This window comes from Cynoglossus semilaevis, chromosome 19 (assembly GCF_000523025.1).
Source record: "Cynoglossus semilaevis isolate Cse_v1.0 chromosome 19, Cse_v1.0, whole genome shotgun sequence".
Classification (NCBI taxonomy): domain Eukaryota; kingdom Metazoa; phylum Chordata; class Actinopteri; order Pleuronectiformes; family Cynoglossidae; genus Cynoglossus; species Cynoglossus semilaevis.
In genome coordinates, this window is record NC_024325.1 from 680,935 (window position 1) to 698,875 (window position 17,941).

General features: G+C 39.6%; 1 protein-coding gene across 4 annotated transcripts in view; it reads left to right on the forward strand.

The window, feature by feature from the left end:
* Positions 1 to 16,367: 16,367 nt before the first annotated feature.
* Positions 16,368 to 17,941, forward strand: part of pcdh1a (protocadherin 1a) — a 103,889-nt gene continuing 102,315 nt past the window's right edge. For all 4 annotated transcript variants that reach the window (XM_008332189.3, XM_025065646.1, XM_025065647.1 and 1 more), the window contains exon 1: positions 16,368 to 17,612. The gene's annotated coding sequence lies outside the window, so the exon portion shown is untranslated. The remainder of the gene's footprint in view (positions 17,613 to 17,941) is intronic.

A 17,941-nucleotide genomic window follows, 5' to 3' on the forward strand; every position in this document is an offset into this window, starting at 1 on the left:
ATCCATCTATCCATCCATCCATCTATCTATCCATCCATCCATCCATCCATCTAACTTCTGTTACTTAGGCCATTACCAATAAAATTATAGTTTTGGAATGTTTTTTTTAATTATGTTTTCTTTGTCAAACACAAGTACATCGGGGCTTTAAGTTACGACCTCCCCGAAATACAATTATATTTGAGGTTACGAGTAAGCAACTATTGCAAGATAGACATCGAGGTACGAACGCTCAACCGAGCTAACTGTTTCCACTCGTCACTGTCCTTCACTCTGTCATATTATCCGTCGCTTTATTTTTCCCTCTCTCTCTCTCGCTCTCTCTCTCTCTATCATCTAAATCGAGTCCTCACTCCCAGTTTATAACCCTACCCTAGTGGCCCCGACACTCACTGTCCCTCACTGGGTCAATTACCCATTTTTATAACTATTGTTTTTTTTTTTTAGTTCTTTGTAATGGGGAAAATGCAATCGAGATACAAACAAATCGACACACGAGTTGTTGAACTGCTCCAACTCGTATCTCGAAGCCCCACTCTTCACAGAATATGCTATTTTTTGTTAGCCACTTTAGCCGAAGCACGCACAGACTCTTGCCCAATCCTCAGGAATTTAAAGGTGGAACATTTTTAGAACCGTACTAATTAATTTGAAAGAAAAGCAAATCCTAAATTTAACGAACAAAACATGTTCATCCCCTACTGGCATCGCAGTTGATTACATGAGTTAATATTATGTTTTTAGCAAAGGATGAGGCAAAATACGACAGTGTAGTGCAGTATTTTATGAGCGTTCTAACAATAGGGTTGTTCTCTCCGTTTGAGGTGTGATAGGGAAATATATACGTAGCGCACTGTCTGCTGCTGCAGGTGTGAATATGCCATGACACCGAAAGACGTTTTTAGCAATGTACATTAAAACGCACATGACGTTCCGTTAATAAAACGGTAACAAACACCGAGCAGGTGTTGGATGATGTGACTGAACAGATTCCTTTGTAGCTTTGGAGATCTAATCTCACAGCGTGTCTGTCAACTCAACCCAGCCTTTGAAACTCGCAGTTATAAAAGTCCATGTGTTACTATGGGCCACTTTTTCTGTGATGTGTACGCTTAAAAAAAATACATTGGAATATAGCTAAAAATAAACCAAAAAATAAATAAAAATCTGATGCTTTGACTCTAGGTATAATACGAGGCAATGTCATGGCAAACACATTTTATTCACAAAATACAAAACCAATCAAGACCACAGCTGCTTTGATCTCCATTGGCTTTTATTTTGAAAGTGCTGGAGGACACTGGCTGTAACTGAGATGTCGTCCAAGTCATCAATCATTTGATTTTCTTTTTCGAACCACGAAGATTTTATTTGTCAGGTAACCGGGAAGAAAAAGCACTCTGCGGAGTGTTACATTTGTAAAGCGACCTTCACCGAGACGGCTGGAACGACGTCAAACTTTTACCGTCACCTGGAACAAATATGCCGTTGTCCGTTTCTGATTTGCCGTTGTGATTCGCGCTTCAGGGCCACTGTGAGGTCCTGAAGAAAAAAACCAATTCAGCTCTGAATTTTACATTTGTCGTAACAGCATCGACTGGCTGCTGCTTTGAAATAAATGTATTTTTCAAGATGACAAATAGACTAACGCTTGTGTTTAGACCGAAACCTTTTCCTCGGAAACGGTCTCGAGTTCAACACTACTGTATACTATACAGCAGGGAGGTCAAACTAATTTGGGTTCAGGGGCCCACATACAGCCTGATGAGATGTCAAGTGGGCCGGACCAGTACAATTGTAACAAAATTAGCTATAAATAACAATTAGTCCATGGTTTTCCCCTTTTGTTTTCATGCAAATAAGTATATTAGAAAATATTCATATTTATTAAAATATAATAAATTAAGTCACAGAAATTATTTGTGAATTGTTTTTATTATTTTCAAAATATATCTCCTAGCGTGCCGATTTTAGCCCGCGGGCCATATGTTTGACATCCCTGCTGTACAGCATTTTATTACCACCGAAACACTAATCGAACTTGGAATACAAAGCAAATTGATGGCGATGCAGTGCAGCTGTTAGGCCATCAGTGCATACAGTAGAGTCACAGTTTGACCCAACACAACAACACCGAGAAGTCGATAAATAATAAAAAAAAGAAATGTAAAAAGTTTAGCAGGGGGCGAGGAGAGACAGGATTAAGAGCCCAGTAATGAATGCAAAGAGCTGGAGGACAAGAATATGTAAGAGGAACCTTGAAACAAAAGCAGGGTGGTGGAGGGAATTACAAGTGAGAACTGTAAATGAAGAACAAAAAAAAAAAAAAAAAAAAAGATACAACAATGAATGCTTTCTGTTCTCTGGTCTCTTTTAAACTAACACGAAACAAAGCAACGGCAACCAAGACAATTAAAAAGTAAAGAGGTGGAACACTGGAGCGTTAGGGAGCACTAAAAACAACCAATCAATACGACATATGTTTACAATAATATATTATAAAAAAAAAAAAAAAGAAATGCGGAGAGAATTGAATCCCAATGAGAAGGGAGAAAAACAAATTAAATTAGCAAATAGATACCAGCATAAAAACATTAAATCTCCAAAGCACATATTTCTAAGGAGGTAAATGATGTACTTGAACTAATGACTGCGGACCAGGCAATCAGGTTTAAAAGCAGGATTGTAACTATTGTTCTTTTAAAGTAGAAGAAGAGAAGAAAAAAAAGCCGGAAAGCATTTGCTGTGAGCACGGCGTTCAGTTCTTCTAATTGTGTGTTTTTAATTCTAAGGATATTTACGACGACGTAATCCATTCTGAGCTTTATTCAGTCCTGGTATGTCTAACAGATGACCTGAGGCCATCTCTGCATCTGTAACAATGGTAGTGGAGTATGTTTAGTTTTTGAAAGGACTGTAGAAGGCTGAAAAAATCTGAGCTTTTTTTTTTTTTTTTTGTTGGTGAGCTATACAAATAATTGAACGGAGATGAGTAATATTGGCCTTTTTTTTATTTTGCAGAAATATGAACAAATGGGATCTTTTTCAATAACAGGCACTAACAAATGAGCTAGATAAAATATGAATGGACTTTGTCTTAAATAAATCATTCTGATTCTAGACTCAAATGTAATCATTATTTTATCTGACCCATACTGAATTAGAAAAAAAAAAACCCTAAAATTCACATTATACATAAATTATACAATTCTATCTATACAGTCTAAATCAGGCATGGGCAAACTAAGGCCCGAGGGCCAGATGTGGCCCGTTCAGCTTTTTGATCCGGCCCGCCAAACTTTTCCAAATGATATAATTTATTTATATTATCATTATACTTCTGCCTTTTCCCTGCAATACCCACGTTTCCCCAATAGATGGTGTAGAAAATGATAAAAGCATTTTAGCCTTTAAGCTCCAGCGGGCCGCACAAAATGACTTGGCGGGCCGCATTTGGCCTGCGTGCCTTGAGTCTGACACATCACTCAGAGAAAATGCTACTTAATATGTAAAAAACCATCAACCTCTAGAATGTATTTTCCTACTTTTATACATTATTCAATAATTATTACATTTGTTTAACATAAGATGATGATAATAATAAAGCTGTTCTTCTCCTTCTTCTGTCTATGACTTGACAATAACCTGTTCTTTTTGCGTAAAACAAAAAATGTTTGGGTTTTTTTTTGGCATTTTTTTAACTTTCATCCAGTTTTCTGAGTCTCCCTTAGCGCCCCCTGGCGGCCCTCTGTGTAAACCACAACTCTACTAAACATACTGAAGTAAATAGGAAGCCTAGACAAGCTTCTCCAATGTTGAATTTAGGGCACGCCTTGACCAGAGCTTTTTGGTGTATGCATGATTTTAAAGCAATGTTCATATGGGCATGATGACAATGTATTTTTACATGACATGACTATACATTATAAACCTGGAAAGCAATATAACAAATTACAGTACAATTACATGATGTATGCATGATTTTTAAGCAATGTTAATATGGGCATGAGGACAATGTATTTTTAAGCTTAGTCTGGAATGCAATATAACAAATTACAGTACAATTACTTGGCGGGCCGCATTTGGCCCCCGAGCCTTTAGTTTGACACATATAGAAGGTCCCTGTCATACAGTGTCTCTCCATCACTTTGGGAGACCTCAATATTTTTGACATTATTATTTGGTGGATTTTGTGCAGTGACTCTATATTTTTTTTTAAACTTTTTTTAATTTTTATTTTTCCCGAAATTTATTTAGTGAGGCACTGATATGAAGTCATCGAGTTAAGGGGCCACTTAAGTGTATCATTTTCTGGTTGGAAGTATTTAATTATGAGCTAGCAAAGATTGCAAAAGGACTGCATAATATCCCCGCTCCTTTGTTTTTCTCCAGAGCTTTGGGCCATGTCTGTTGGTAGAATTAATGATTGGGCACACGCATGAAAGTGAGTCAGGCTCACCCACAGGGCATACTGACCTGTCAGCTGAAATAATGACTCCAGTGCTGCAGATCACTAATGAGAACAGTAAACAGTTAATTGTTCAACTGTATGGCCAGAAGACAAAAGAAGATGTGCTGCACCACCAGTAGGACTGTGAAGCAGTCTGGGTGTGCTGAGAAACACGAGTCGAACACTAGAATAATCTGCACTGCAAAAAAAAAAAAAAAAAAAGCAGCAAGGCAACAATCGGGCGCGTCGTTGAGGGGAAAAAGGAGCAAAATGAACGCCGCGACGAAAATAATTGGTAATGGTTAATGACTCGTCTGTCGGAGTGCGTTCACACCCCGACAAGCAAGTATTTGAAACATTACAAAAAGCTGAGGAGCAAACAGCGGGGGCCGGCACGATGAGAAAAATATAAGAGACTAATGGCAGAATTCAAATTAGGACTAATGCAGCTCTAAATAAATAATGAAGCCGCGTGACATTCGAAAAGTCATAATAGCGGAAAAAAGGAAAGAAAGTAACCGAGGGATCAACGGAGCCGTGAGAAGCACACCTCTGTTTTTGAAAACATTTGAAAATGAAAACAACAACAAAAGCCAATTAACGTCTGCACGTTCGGATGCAGATAACGAAGAAGCAACGCTAATTGATAACATCAGTTAGCTAATATGCTATGGTGTTTAATATACAGTATTTGGTCCATATTTTTTTTTTTTTATGTTGTTTGTTGTCTCACCAAGGACATTCTTGGACCGTTGACTAGGATGAAATGCTAACACTCTGCTACCCTAGCCCACATTTGGCTTTTTCCCAAAGCTAATGATACACATTTAAGCTAAACACCGTCGTAGAACATAACCCCTGTCTATATGCATTTCATCTCCGTCTCTTCATTTTCCGATTGCCATTTCTTCTCCTTACTGTATGCGCCATCTGTGCGGTGACCCCAGGAGCGCTCGCTCGTGCCCTGTGAAGGGTAAGGACCGCCGCGTAGGCACGGAGTCACGTCCGCCGCTTTCAGACGGCGGCAAGCTCGACTTAAAGGGACCGGTCTTTATAAAACCCCATGATACCGTGGTCATATTTGAAGACCTCACTCTGTTCAACCAGTGGGAGTGAGAGCAGTAAAGAAGAAAATATCACTCTAAACCAGCAAGTCTTCAATATGCAAGAAGTGAGTGGGAGTGCGCTCGTGTGGTTGTCTCGACTCTTGCGAGGACAGTGACAGTCCATACATTTCATAAACCAGAACACTGTGGATACAAATATTTTATACAAGGACTGAATGCAAAATAAACTAAAGGGCAACGCTAATTAGAACCAGAATAATGAGTAAATCATAGAAACAACAATCAGTACACAAGTGTTTACATAGAGGATTCATTGATCAAGAGACTTCCATTTAGACATTGGAAATATACGTTAGCATCGAATTTAAAACAAATAGTAATACATAGTACTACTGGGAAATCAAATCTGAGTCGAAATACTGTACGAATCGAGTTGATAAAGTTTGCTTAAGATTTCTGTTTACTGATCAGTTGGACGTCATGCTCGTCTCGGTGCTGCTTTCAGTTGTTGTTGTAATTTCCAACACAATTGGAAAAAAAGTGGAAGTGAAGTATTCGCATGCTGACGAACACTACTGAAGCCTTGATGTCAATATCAAAGCTAATGGATTAACATTGAGTTTTATTACAATATCTAAAAAAAAAAAAAATCATAGGTTTTAAGTGTAAACAAAACTTAAAGATGTTGGACATATCCTTAGATTTCAGTGGTGGAATCAAGGTTTTCCAGGCTTTGTACCATAAACTAAAGACGGTCATCCATCCTACGATCAAAGAGCTCATTTGAATTATACGTATAATGTAAACACGTACACCAAGGTATCAGGTGGAGACTTTGGAGTATGGTCAGTGCTCTTGGCTGCTGCTCATCCCACTGCTGAAAAATGGTTCATAGAATTATGGATGGATGTTTGGATGGATGAATTTTATGAAAACATCAATAGTAATTAGCTGCGTTAGCAAGCTACGGTGGCACACTGCTAAGGTTCTCATTAGCCTTGAATGGTCGCGAACACTCACTCAAAGAGATTTGTCAGATAATAAAAAAAGAACATTTGGAAAAAAGTTTACCAAGCTGGTAATAAACCGAAAACATGTTGACACACTGACAAACATCGTTATCACGTGCAGTTACCGTAAATCGCTGTGGGCTTGGAAATGTTCAAATGAATAGCAGCTTTAACGGCTTATTTAAACCATTGTAATTACAACATTTCAAATAATTGTATATTATATAAAATATATTTTTTAAAAACTTAACATTTTTACGTTAAGTGCTAAGTGTTTCGCCAAAGCGGAGAGACCTGGGCTGTGTCGTGCGGAGTAAATGTGGATCTGCTCCTCTGAAAAAAAGGTTCTCATTTTCTCAGTCCTTATGAGACTTGTCCTGTTAGGAAAACCTTGCTCTTCTTTCATACCGTGCTTATATCACCATGGCAACACACCAGCCCCTGCAGGCGTCTGCCAAATTGACAGTGTAAAACAGAGCGCACACATCCACCCATTCTTGCAGCCCCCACTTCTTCACAAGCACAGGCTCTGGTTATATAGTTAATTAGATTATATATATATATATATATATAAATACATCATAGTCATCATTCATCATCTGCCACGAGGAGTCCTGAGATGACCATGAAATCAATGCCTGCTGTGTTTATTCTGCCAGGGTTAAATTGCTAAAACTTGGGAGAAGTAAATTGCGATGGGAGCGACTGACCGAGAGCCTCGCTCACAGTCAGTTTGAGATGGAATCAGACACAGTCGTGGGATCACAGTGTAGGAGGACTTAATAGACCCTTACCTGTGGGGTATACAGACATTTTTCAGCTACTGAACTGTGCTGTTATTGAGCTGTCGGAGCGGTCGGAGATGACACAGACTGTGACATTTCACCACTGTCTGCACCGAAAAAGACGTCTATAGACATTTAGCACACAGCAAGCGACTGGAGAGGAGCTCTTATCTTGTTATGCATATCTATTTAGAACGAGATAACAGGCAGGCTTTAAAACAAAAAAAAAAAAAAAAAAGAATCATTCTGTATATATATATATTTTTTAACTGATACACTGCAAAGTCTTTTGAATAGATTTTTCCAAATGGAGAGTGAAACGTGAAAATGCTCCGAGGGTTTGTATAATGCACTTTGCCAGTCAGATCATGTAGCATTAATGAATATTTAGAGTAAAAAAAAAACCACCATCAAGTCCAAATATGTGATCTCACATATCACTCAGAGGAACAGCTGGGTTTCTTTTTTTTTTTTTTTTCACCATCTAATTCATTTGCCTTAAAAAAAAAAAAATTATTATTGATTTTCAAGTCATCCGAGACATTGATTTGCTGTCCTCGCCACTGGTCATTAATGCCGGGGTCAGGCTTCAAGATATTTTTGTCTGCGGCAGTGCTCACTGTGTCAGATTAATTGGGTGATTATAAAGTCTCGCCGTGTCACGACCAGCAGTCAAGACGAACCGCACGTTGCTCCCAAATGTATCCCTCGTTGATGACTGTCACAATGTAGGTTACATCACCCGAAAAACCGCTCCCCAGGACCAGGATGTAAAAAGCAAACCAGGTCTTTGGGAGGTGTGTTTGATCCTTGTGCTGAGAAACTAAACATATGTGGGGAAATAATAAATATTAACTAAAGACTAAATAGTGTTTTTTAACATAAAACAATAACAGATTATGTTGAGCATCGTGTGTGCTGTGTGTATTAGAAGAGAAAGAGTAAACCGAAAAAAATACCACGAAAAAAATGTATAGAAAATTAAGTGGAACATACCGTGTACTCCTACTACATAAATACCTAAATAATACTAGTCGAACCTCGAGATATGAGCAAGCCTTCGAGCTAATTTTTGCTTCGAGATACGAGTAAAGATTTGAGACACGAGCGCGCTTAAAGATACCGACGCTAGGTGGCCGAGCACTCGGAGCAGCCCACGACTCGTGAAAGCATCGCTTCCTCTTACGGAGCTTTATCTATGGGATTTTCTCTCTATTTTGTGCATGATTCTTCCTAATAGTAATGAGTCCTAAGAAAGTGAGTGACAAGGATGGTAGAGAGAAGAAGAAACTCACGATGACCATGGAAATAAAGCAGGAAATTGTTGATAAATATGAGCTTGGTACCCGCCAAAGAATACAAATCAAGAAAAAAAAAAAAAAAAATTGAAAAGTAAAAAAAAAACAACTTAAGTGTTAAAACTAGTAAAGTTAATTCTAAGTACGGTCCATAGAAAACCTTTCAATAAAAGTGCAGTACAGTTACTGTTACAATTCTGTACATGATCTGCATGCATATAAAAAAAGATCTCCAAATATATGGCCCAAAGACATTGGTGTGGACCCCGCTGAGCCGAGATTAAAATGATCTATGCTCATTAAGAATCTCTAGCCGAGTCTAATTAGCATGTAATAGGACACTGACTCCAGCACAGGAGACTAGTTATTTAGGGATAAAGCTCATCGCTCATTAGAATGCATTATTAAAAGAAGCTTTGATTATTTTTATTATCAGGTCCATAAAACATGAAAAAGATTTTTGTTTCATCCATATGATGGCGTCTAACTCGAAATGATATAATGCAGTGTTTTTTCAACCTTGGGGGCGCGAGCCATCATGGGGTCGCTTGGAATTCAAATGGGGTCACCTGAAATGTTTAGTAATTTAATTCAATTAAAGTAATACAAAAATTGTTTCTGGTCGTCGCCGTAAATTTGTGATGTCAAACTGGCGTCACAAATTGGGATTGGTTGGGAACTAGTAATGTAACGTCCTCAATGGGTATTCCATTGTGAGCTAGTCTGAACATAGACTATATTTTGAGATTTCTTTTTTTTCTTTTTTTTCCTTTTTACCACTTTGGGTGGTAAAGGGCTCCAGCAAAAGACTAGAACCACCTGCCGCCCACAGAATTGCTGATCCGTATCCTCCTACTGTCACCGTGCTGAACGTCAAACAGCTGAAGTGGCTTTCAAATGCTCCGTGTTTCTGTCTCTTGTAAATCCTGGAGAGTTACAGTGGTAGACTGAGAGTTACACTCGTAAAGCCCATCCGTCTTACTTGCGAACCAAAGCTAGGTTTGCTTTAATCACACACTTTGTGGCCCAATAAATTTGACTAACTACAGTGACTGTTCACTGAAATAATTTACAGCCGAACAAAGCAGTATTTGCTTTTTCCTTTTTATTTTGCAAGGTCTTTTTGAAAACCCTTTTGGAAATGTTAGTATACTTTGATCCTATGAGCAAACACTGAGACACTTTTTTGCAGTGTATTTTATGTTTAACTTAACTTCCGGTCTATTGAGCGCACCTGAATATAAGTCGCACCCACTAATTTTTTTTTTTTTTTTTTTTTTTTTTTACAAATATAGGCCACACATCTAAGCCATTTTTTTTTTTCATTTTTAATTAAATAAATGTTTGGGTTTTTTGCAGCTTCGGATACCCGTCCATAGTTGGAATGTACAGGGGAGACTTAGTGATCTGCTCCAGGGTTGACGCTAACATTAGCAACGGGGCTAACTCCCTTCACTTTGTGCTTGTCCACAGCAGAGGTAAACAGAAACAGGGAAGTTTTAACAGCTCCTGTATAACCAACTCACCCTTCAACATGACAGGACTCAAACTGCTCTCAACTTTAGCTACCGTTTTCTCTCTCTCGCGCGTCCTACGCACATATACAATACGCACACAGCCATTCACAGACAGACATACGCTACTAGTATAGCACACAGTAGCCTGCCAGAAAAGTCATTGTTCACGGTATGAACTTTGTTAGCCTGTAAAAATCCATAAACTAGCTGCATCTTTGTTTAAGCCGCAGGGTTAAAAGCGTGCGAAAAACGTAGCGGATTATAGTGTGGAAATTACGGTATCTATTTATTTAGGTGGTGTTGACCAATCCCAGGACTCATCCAGCAAGGGCGGGGGGGTACACCCCGAACAGGTTGCCAATCAAATGCTGGCCCTCATATAGAGGTTCACAATCACACCCGTACCAATGTTCAAATGACCTTCGCGTTTATTGTGAACAACAGGAGGAAGTAGTGCAGATGTGTGAACTCCATTGAGTAAAAACCTGCGCTCAAACCAGCAACCCTCGGATCTCACAGTGTGTAAGAAAACAGCGCTAACCTCTGCTGTGTGCCCCATATATTCACTCTCTAATTGAAGTCATGGGGAAATATTTGGCTAAGCCAATGTTATTTATACACGGCCGTGTATCTGCGCTGAGTCGTTTTCATTTCCAGCCTAAGGAAATGAAAACCCAGCCATTCTTCACCTGATTCATTTTGCCTGATTCATCAGTGCCCTGACGGGAAATCTCCCACGTGGCTCCAACGTGATTTAGTTACAGTAACACAAAAGGGAAAAATCTAGGATTACAAACAAAGTCGTAACTTTGTCGTATCTTCGAGTGCTCTAACAAGCCAGTGAAATGTCTGTTTGCAGAAGCTGCTCACAGTTGTGGAAAAGCCCGGTGCACAGCTCGAAACATGTTTAATTGGAGGAGCTGCGTGGCCAAAGTCGGACAAGTCGTTTCATGCCGGCAAGTGACACCATTTAGTAGTTAACGGCGAAGGGGGAATATACAGAGAGTGTAAAATTGCAGATGGAATTTGATGCTGCGGCCTAGCTACTGTAACCGCACAGATTATTTAGATTATTTGTACTGTTATTATCTGTAACCACACTCTGCGAGAAAAAGTCAATTTTCAGGCTATTAAAATAAACAGAAGAAATGGAATGTACTGGCATTTAGTTTAATTTGGAGCTGGATGATTTTCTTTTCTATCTATCTATCTATCTATCCATCCATCTATCCATCCATCTATCCATCCATCCATCCATCCATCCATCCATCCATCCATCCATCCATCCATCCATCCATCCATCCATCCATCCATCCATCCATCCATCCATCCATCCATCCATCCATCCATCCATCCATCCATCCATCCATCCATCCATCTATCGAATTTAATAATCGAACATTTCAGATGTTACAGTATATTTTACAGAGATGTATCTTCCATATTATTACGGAGAAATTGTCATTTTAACATATATTCAAAATATGAAACATCAAATTAAACACTAAACTAATCAGTCAGTCAGAGGGATGATAAACTAAACTAAACATATTATGGAAATAATTTATTGAAAAGTAGTTTACTGATTATTTGAGAGCTGTTGTGATTCCTATAAATACACTTAACCTGTTATTGACATTCTTGACATAACGTATAACCACTTTTTTGTTTTGTGGCCACTAACCTAAAAGCACCCATTTTGCGCATCCACAAACGGAAAATTACACAAATCGAGCAGGCGACGCTCTGGTATTACCGGTGTTAGATCTTAGCTCTGGGCTAACGACAGTATCACTGGTGTAAACACCGGTGAAATCTTGTATAACCTTTTCAGACTAGTAGCCTGCACAGTGAATCCCAGCTGTGAACTTGTCGTTGTGCTTCACCTCACTCAGGGACATTTGGTACTGAACACAGTACTGGTTATGCTGCTCCCTGATAAGAGAAACTGCTGTTGCCACGGAAATCGCCTTAATGTTGGTTGTGATTGTGTTGTTTGGGATTTCGTCGGCATTTTTCCTTTTACAAACAGGATAACATATTTTCTGTTATGTCTCAACAGCCCTGACATTAGGGCTCGCATGTGTGCGATGGTGTGCTGTGTCACAATGACAATAAATCACTTTGACTTTCACTTCCAAACTACTTTTAGGTCACATCGTTTGGGTGAAACCCAGGCATTGCGTCATCGGGGTTTTCATTATTGGAGGAAAAACTGATGACGATTATTACCGAGATTACATAACTACTCTGATATCGGCCAGTGATACTGGTTAGCCATTATTATCGGACATCCCTGGTATAAATAAATCCAATTGATAACATGCATCTTTATCATTTGGCTTATTAAACAATAATGTCCAAGAAGTACTGTATGTCTCGTATCCGAGGCTAGGGGACATATTTACAGGAAGTGCATGTTTCAGTCCAATGTGCCACCACTTCCTGTGCATGTCTGTGTCACACCGGAGAAAATCAACTGAAGAGTGTAATGACAAAGCTTGGCGAGGTTGCTCTCATTAAACTACTATCTATTTAGATTTCTAACGCTAGCACTAATTCTCAGCACAGAGTCTATTCTAATTAATGTTGTTTCAACACCTGCTGGGTCCAAGTTAGTTTGATGGTCCCACAGCACCCGCGGTACGTGCACGGAGCTGGTGAGCTCTCCTCCTCTGATGCTGGGAAAAGAACCAGACTGTAGCAATTCACAGCTGAAGGAAATCTTGTGATTTCAGCACTCTGGGTATTTTTTTGCTGTGATCTGAATCTCAGCACAAGGCTAAGAGAAACTCTGGACGATAGAGGGTCGTCAGCAAATCACCGAGAAGCCTTGTGGCGATGGTACGGTGATAATAGAAAGAACTAGCTTCTTCAAGCTTCCATTGAGGGGAGGGCGGTCAATTTGGCAAAAGCCGAGGTTCCGCTGTATTACATATATAGAAACACTAACCAGAAGAGAAAGAGCAGAAGCGGTGAGAATGTTAGGGAGCGCATCTGAAAAGCTAATTGTGTGGTTCCTACTTCAACGTCAGTTGCACTTTCAATTTACTTGTCTAATTTGAATGTATAAAACCTAGAATCCAACCAAACAACAACATGACAAATTACTCTGCTTGTTTTGGATTAGACACCAAGATCATCCCCCAAATCCAAACAGCAGTCTCTGGTTCCACTACAAACAGTTGTTTTTTCAGTTCTTGCTGCTTTGTTGTTGTTTTTGTTTGTTTTTTGTTTTCAAAGCCTGCGAAATGTGAATCATTTTCATCAATCATGGTACTATAATTTTATTTTATATGGTGTTTTATCAATGGCAACGAACAACAAATCCCAGTGGTTAATGTAATTCAAAGTTAAAGGCTAGATGTTTGTCTTCTGTCTTGGTCCCTGTGTGTCCCATTGGCAGCCTACGTTGCTCTGCTCATTTTTCTTTTTTCCCCAGAATCTATTTGGCTGCACAATAAAGCAGAGGAAAAAAAAAAAAAATCTTTGATTTCCATGCAGTGGATGTGTTCTTCACCGCTGCACGCTTTAAATATATATTTAAATATACAATCACAAGCGTACGCTTGTGTTTGTTACGGTCTGATCTTGTGTTGTTTTCCTTTCCACCTTCTTTAACCAACATGGTCGGCGGCAGCGAAAACATCTAATTTGTGCGTCTCCTTTATGAAAGCTGTCATACTTGCTTTCCCTGTGACGAGGGAAAACAATCAATTAAGTCAGCGCTGTGTATATTACTAACACTTAAACACAAACACACACACAGAAAGGCTTTTGTTCTTCGAGCTACGCGATTCGGAAGTAACTCGACACAGACAACGATGACAGTACCTGCCGCTGCACTCTGAGCCTCTTGTCGGTCTCTATCAAAGCTGTTGTGTATGATCATTCCACGTTTGTAATATGAAGATCAGAATTGAAGTATTTACGAAGCATGTGTAAAATGATAGCTTACGATACAAATACGATACAAACGCTTTAAAGCAGCGACGTACGGGGGCCACGTACACCCTGGTTAGATGTCAAGTGGGCCGGACCAGTGCAATTAATACATAATTACCTATAAATAACAATAATGTCCATTGTTTACATATATGTATATTAGAAAATATATATATATATATATATTTGAAAAGACATCATGGACATAAAGTGTTATTGCATTTTTTTTTACTTTTAAAATCCATCAAGTGGGCCAGATTGAGCTCCCTAGCAGGCCAATTTTGGTCCGCGTGCCATATGTTTGACACCCACGATTTAAAGCATTAAAGCCCTGAAATCGTAATTCAACAACAAACAAATTTGAAATGGTATATAAGCAATAGATATACAGTAGTCCCTCGCTATTTCGCGGTTCATCTTTCGCGGATTCACGACTTCTCGGTGTTTTTGAAACTGTATATCCAAAATATACTGTATCCCGGATTTGGATCTGCAAGAGAAGTCACAGGAACGGGACGACGATATAGTTTGATCGGTCCAATGTTGCAACAAAATCGATGACGTCATGACAGCTACTCTTCGACTTGAAAAAGAAGCAGCGGAAGCAACTGCCGATCACGATGTTTTTGCAGTAAAAAAGAGCCAGTTCCTGCTACTACTACTGATACACCTTCGGAAACCGTGGAAGAGGTGGCCCCAAGAAATGGCACCTCAATCATCGGCTGCGCAGAAAAAGTCATCATCACCTTCCTCATCATCATTCTACTGTGCATAAATATGATGTCACTACTTGGCGGAAATTTAGGCCTTGGAACCTATCTACCGCGATAAACCAGGGACCACTGTACAGGCAATCAGGCGAGCAACCCACGGTCAGAAATTAGAGTAGGCCTGAGCCAAAATGCTGTTGACGTGCTGTATCTGAAACTTGCTTTAATCCATATGACTGACAGGTTCTGTAGTTAGCCTCGCTCTGTTTAGGTTGAGCTGGCGTATCACACATAACTCCCATGTCTTTTGTCATAGGGCAATCTCAAAAGTGAGCTATTCCATGCTCCAAAATTACCCCTGGAAGAAGTTAATCTCCTACCCTGTGGTACTCAAACATGCCGAGGAAAGTCTTTCCAGAGTTTGGAAGCTAGCAGCTAAAAGAGACTTGGGCTCCCCTGTGCTTAATCCTTGATCTGGCAAATTTAAAAGCTCCGAGTTGGCAGGGTGAAAGTCCTAGGTGGTACGTGTGTCTGCAGAAGATCTGATGGAGAGGCCAGATTAGAGCTGGTGGTGTGCTGTAACGTACGTTTGAGTTTGGATTTTTGCAGACATTTTACACGAACACAATGTAATATGAAGTAACTGAAATGAGTGACAGCATCACTCATATCAACAGCCTCACTTTTTTTTTTATATATTGCGTATGGTAACATTACTGCATAGTCCCTTACCCTAAAACAGAGGGTTCCAAATTGGGGGGGCATGCCCCCTAGAGGGGACGCAGGGCCAGTGCAGGAAGCTGCGGATGGAGTGAATGAAATGAAATGAACTCAACATATTCTCAAACACTGTAAATGTTTAACAAGACACTGGCAAAAAATTGGTTGACGGTGGTGTAAAATGAATATTTTATAATACTGCAAAGGAGGCCATTATTTTTAATTCTCACTTTCGTTTTTGATGTCGCACGTAAATCTGCTCGGAGCACTAGCAGTAACCCCGTGCAGTCAGTCCTGCCAACTGACCAAAGTAATGCTAGGTAATGCTGGCATAAAATTGACACATTTAAGGTGCGTACAAACAGTTACATTTAAAGAAAGAATTATCTTTTGCAGCAGGGCAAGCGAATCGTTATTTCGGTACTTTCTTAATTTGTGCCACAGTGTGAAAAAAATCTACTGATTCGGGAATTTTATACCCTTTGTTCAATCCTAATAGCAGTCTAGCTGGTGTTATATTACAGTGTTATATAAAAAGTTCAGCGGAGTCAGAAAACCAAAGCTGTGAATTTAATGATTTGGATAAGTAGAAAATGATGTATCTGCTGAAGAGTGCACGACAAAAATGAATGTTCGGTGATGTTTCCGAACACATATTAGTATTAAGTATTAGGAATTGAATTCAAGACAGAGCTCTGTGAATTCTCTCAAGCATATAAAAAAAACCAAGTTTAGATTCACTCTTTCAAAACTGCATTGTATGTAACACAACAGCAAATGTCAGCGGTGTTAACCCCCCCGCCCCCCACGGCGATTCATTATTTGGAATGACTTTGAAATGCACCTTGGGATATTTTTATTTAAAAGAATCTCGAACGCTGACAGTAAAACTAAATTTGAATTTGGAGACGCCGACTGTCTGATGAAAAGCTGTAGGGAATACACCCTCTTGAACCGTAGTCTAGGTCGTCAGAATAAAGTGTTAAAAATGATTACTTATCACGACTTGTCTGGCAGCAAAGGAAGTGCCAAAAGGAAGTGATCTGATAAAGTGGAGCAAATACGACTGAAGTAAATGACGAGCACCTTGGGTTTCGGAGCGGAACGGGGAGACAGAGGCATGAATTCAATGATTACTAACAACGCCCATCCTCCAAAATGAACTTTTTTTTTATATTTAAAAATACCTTTTACAGATAGATAGATCGATAAATAGATGGATAGATCGATAAATAGATGGATAGATCTACTTCCCCCCTGCTGGATCTGCTGTGTAATCACCGTCCTCACCCTCACCTGTGTCCTGTGATTACCTGCTCATCAGTCTCATTGGTGTCACCTGCTGTGGTTGTGCTCTGTGTGGTTGTGAATGCCATGTGTTCCTCAGTCATGCTTTGTCTCTGCCCGGCCCTGTATCCGGTGAGTCTCTCCTAATATTTGCTTTTTTTTTTTTTTTTTACTGCTAATATCTACCGTTACAAGTTCGTTTGTCCAACAGTAGGTGCCCAGGGTAAGAACCAAGAACAACTTTATATGAATAGGGCTTTTTAAAGCATTTTAGACCTGTGAAAATCTAAAGAAAATCACATCTGAAAAAAGCATTCTGCTTCCATATTCCCCCAGAGTTCCCCCGACAAAGATATATTAGGGCAATTTGTTCAACAGAAACTGATACAGACAAGAATGCAGAGACCTACACGGTGGACCACACATAAAAAAATATTGTTCTTCAAAACAGTGGATTTGTCAGTGGGATTGTGCCGTTTATCTGCATTTATAGGGGAAAAAAAAGGGCCGAGAATAAACCAAACCCTTTTCATATCTTCCCGGGTGAATAAACAAACTTTCAGAGAAGCCTCAAGTGATTCCATCTGTGTGAAATGACTTAGAGCTGTCATCGCTCTCCAAGTTACTTTGACATTTGTAACCACAGTCAGTCATTCACATCCTGAAGCTGTGACTCTTTTTTTTTTTTTTGGCTTTACTAGGTCTAAAGACTGTCACTGTGATCCTAGACTCCGCCGAGCTCAGACGACGCATTGGTTAAAAATATAAGACTTGACCAATATGCACATATGAAAAAGACCACTTGGATGAGACTCCAACTAAGGTAAGTTCGTTACAGCATACCGAGCAGCCAAATACAGTGTTCAACCCAGGCATGGGCAAACTAAGGCCCGGGGGCCGGATGTGGCCCGTTCAGCTTTTTAATCCGGCCCGCCAGACTTTTCCAAATTATTTAATTTATTTATATTATCATTATACTTCTGCCTTTTCCCTGCAATACCCACATTTCCCCAATAGATGGTGTAAAAAATGATAAAAGCATTTTAGCCATTTATCTTTAAACGCCATCCATCCATCTCTCTGCTCCTGACCCCGGCCCCCCCCCTGCTTAAATTTAGGACAATTGTGGCCCGCGAGTCCAAACGTTTGCCC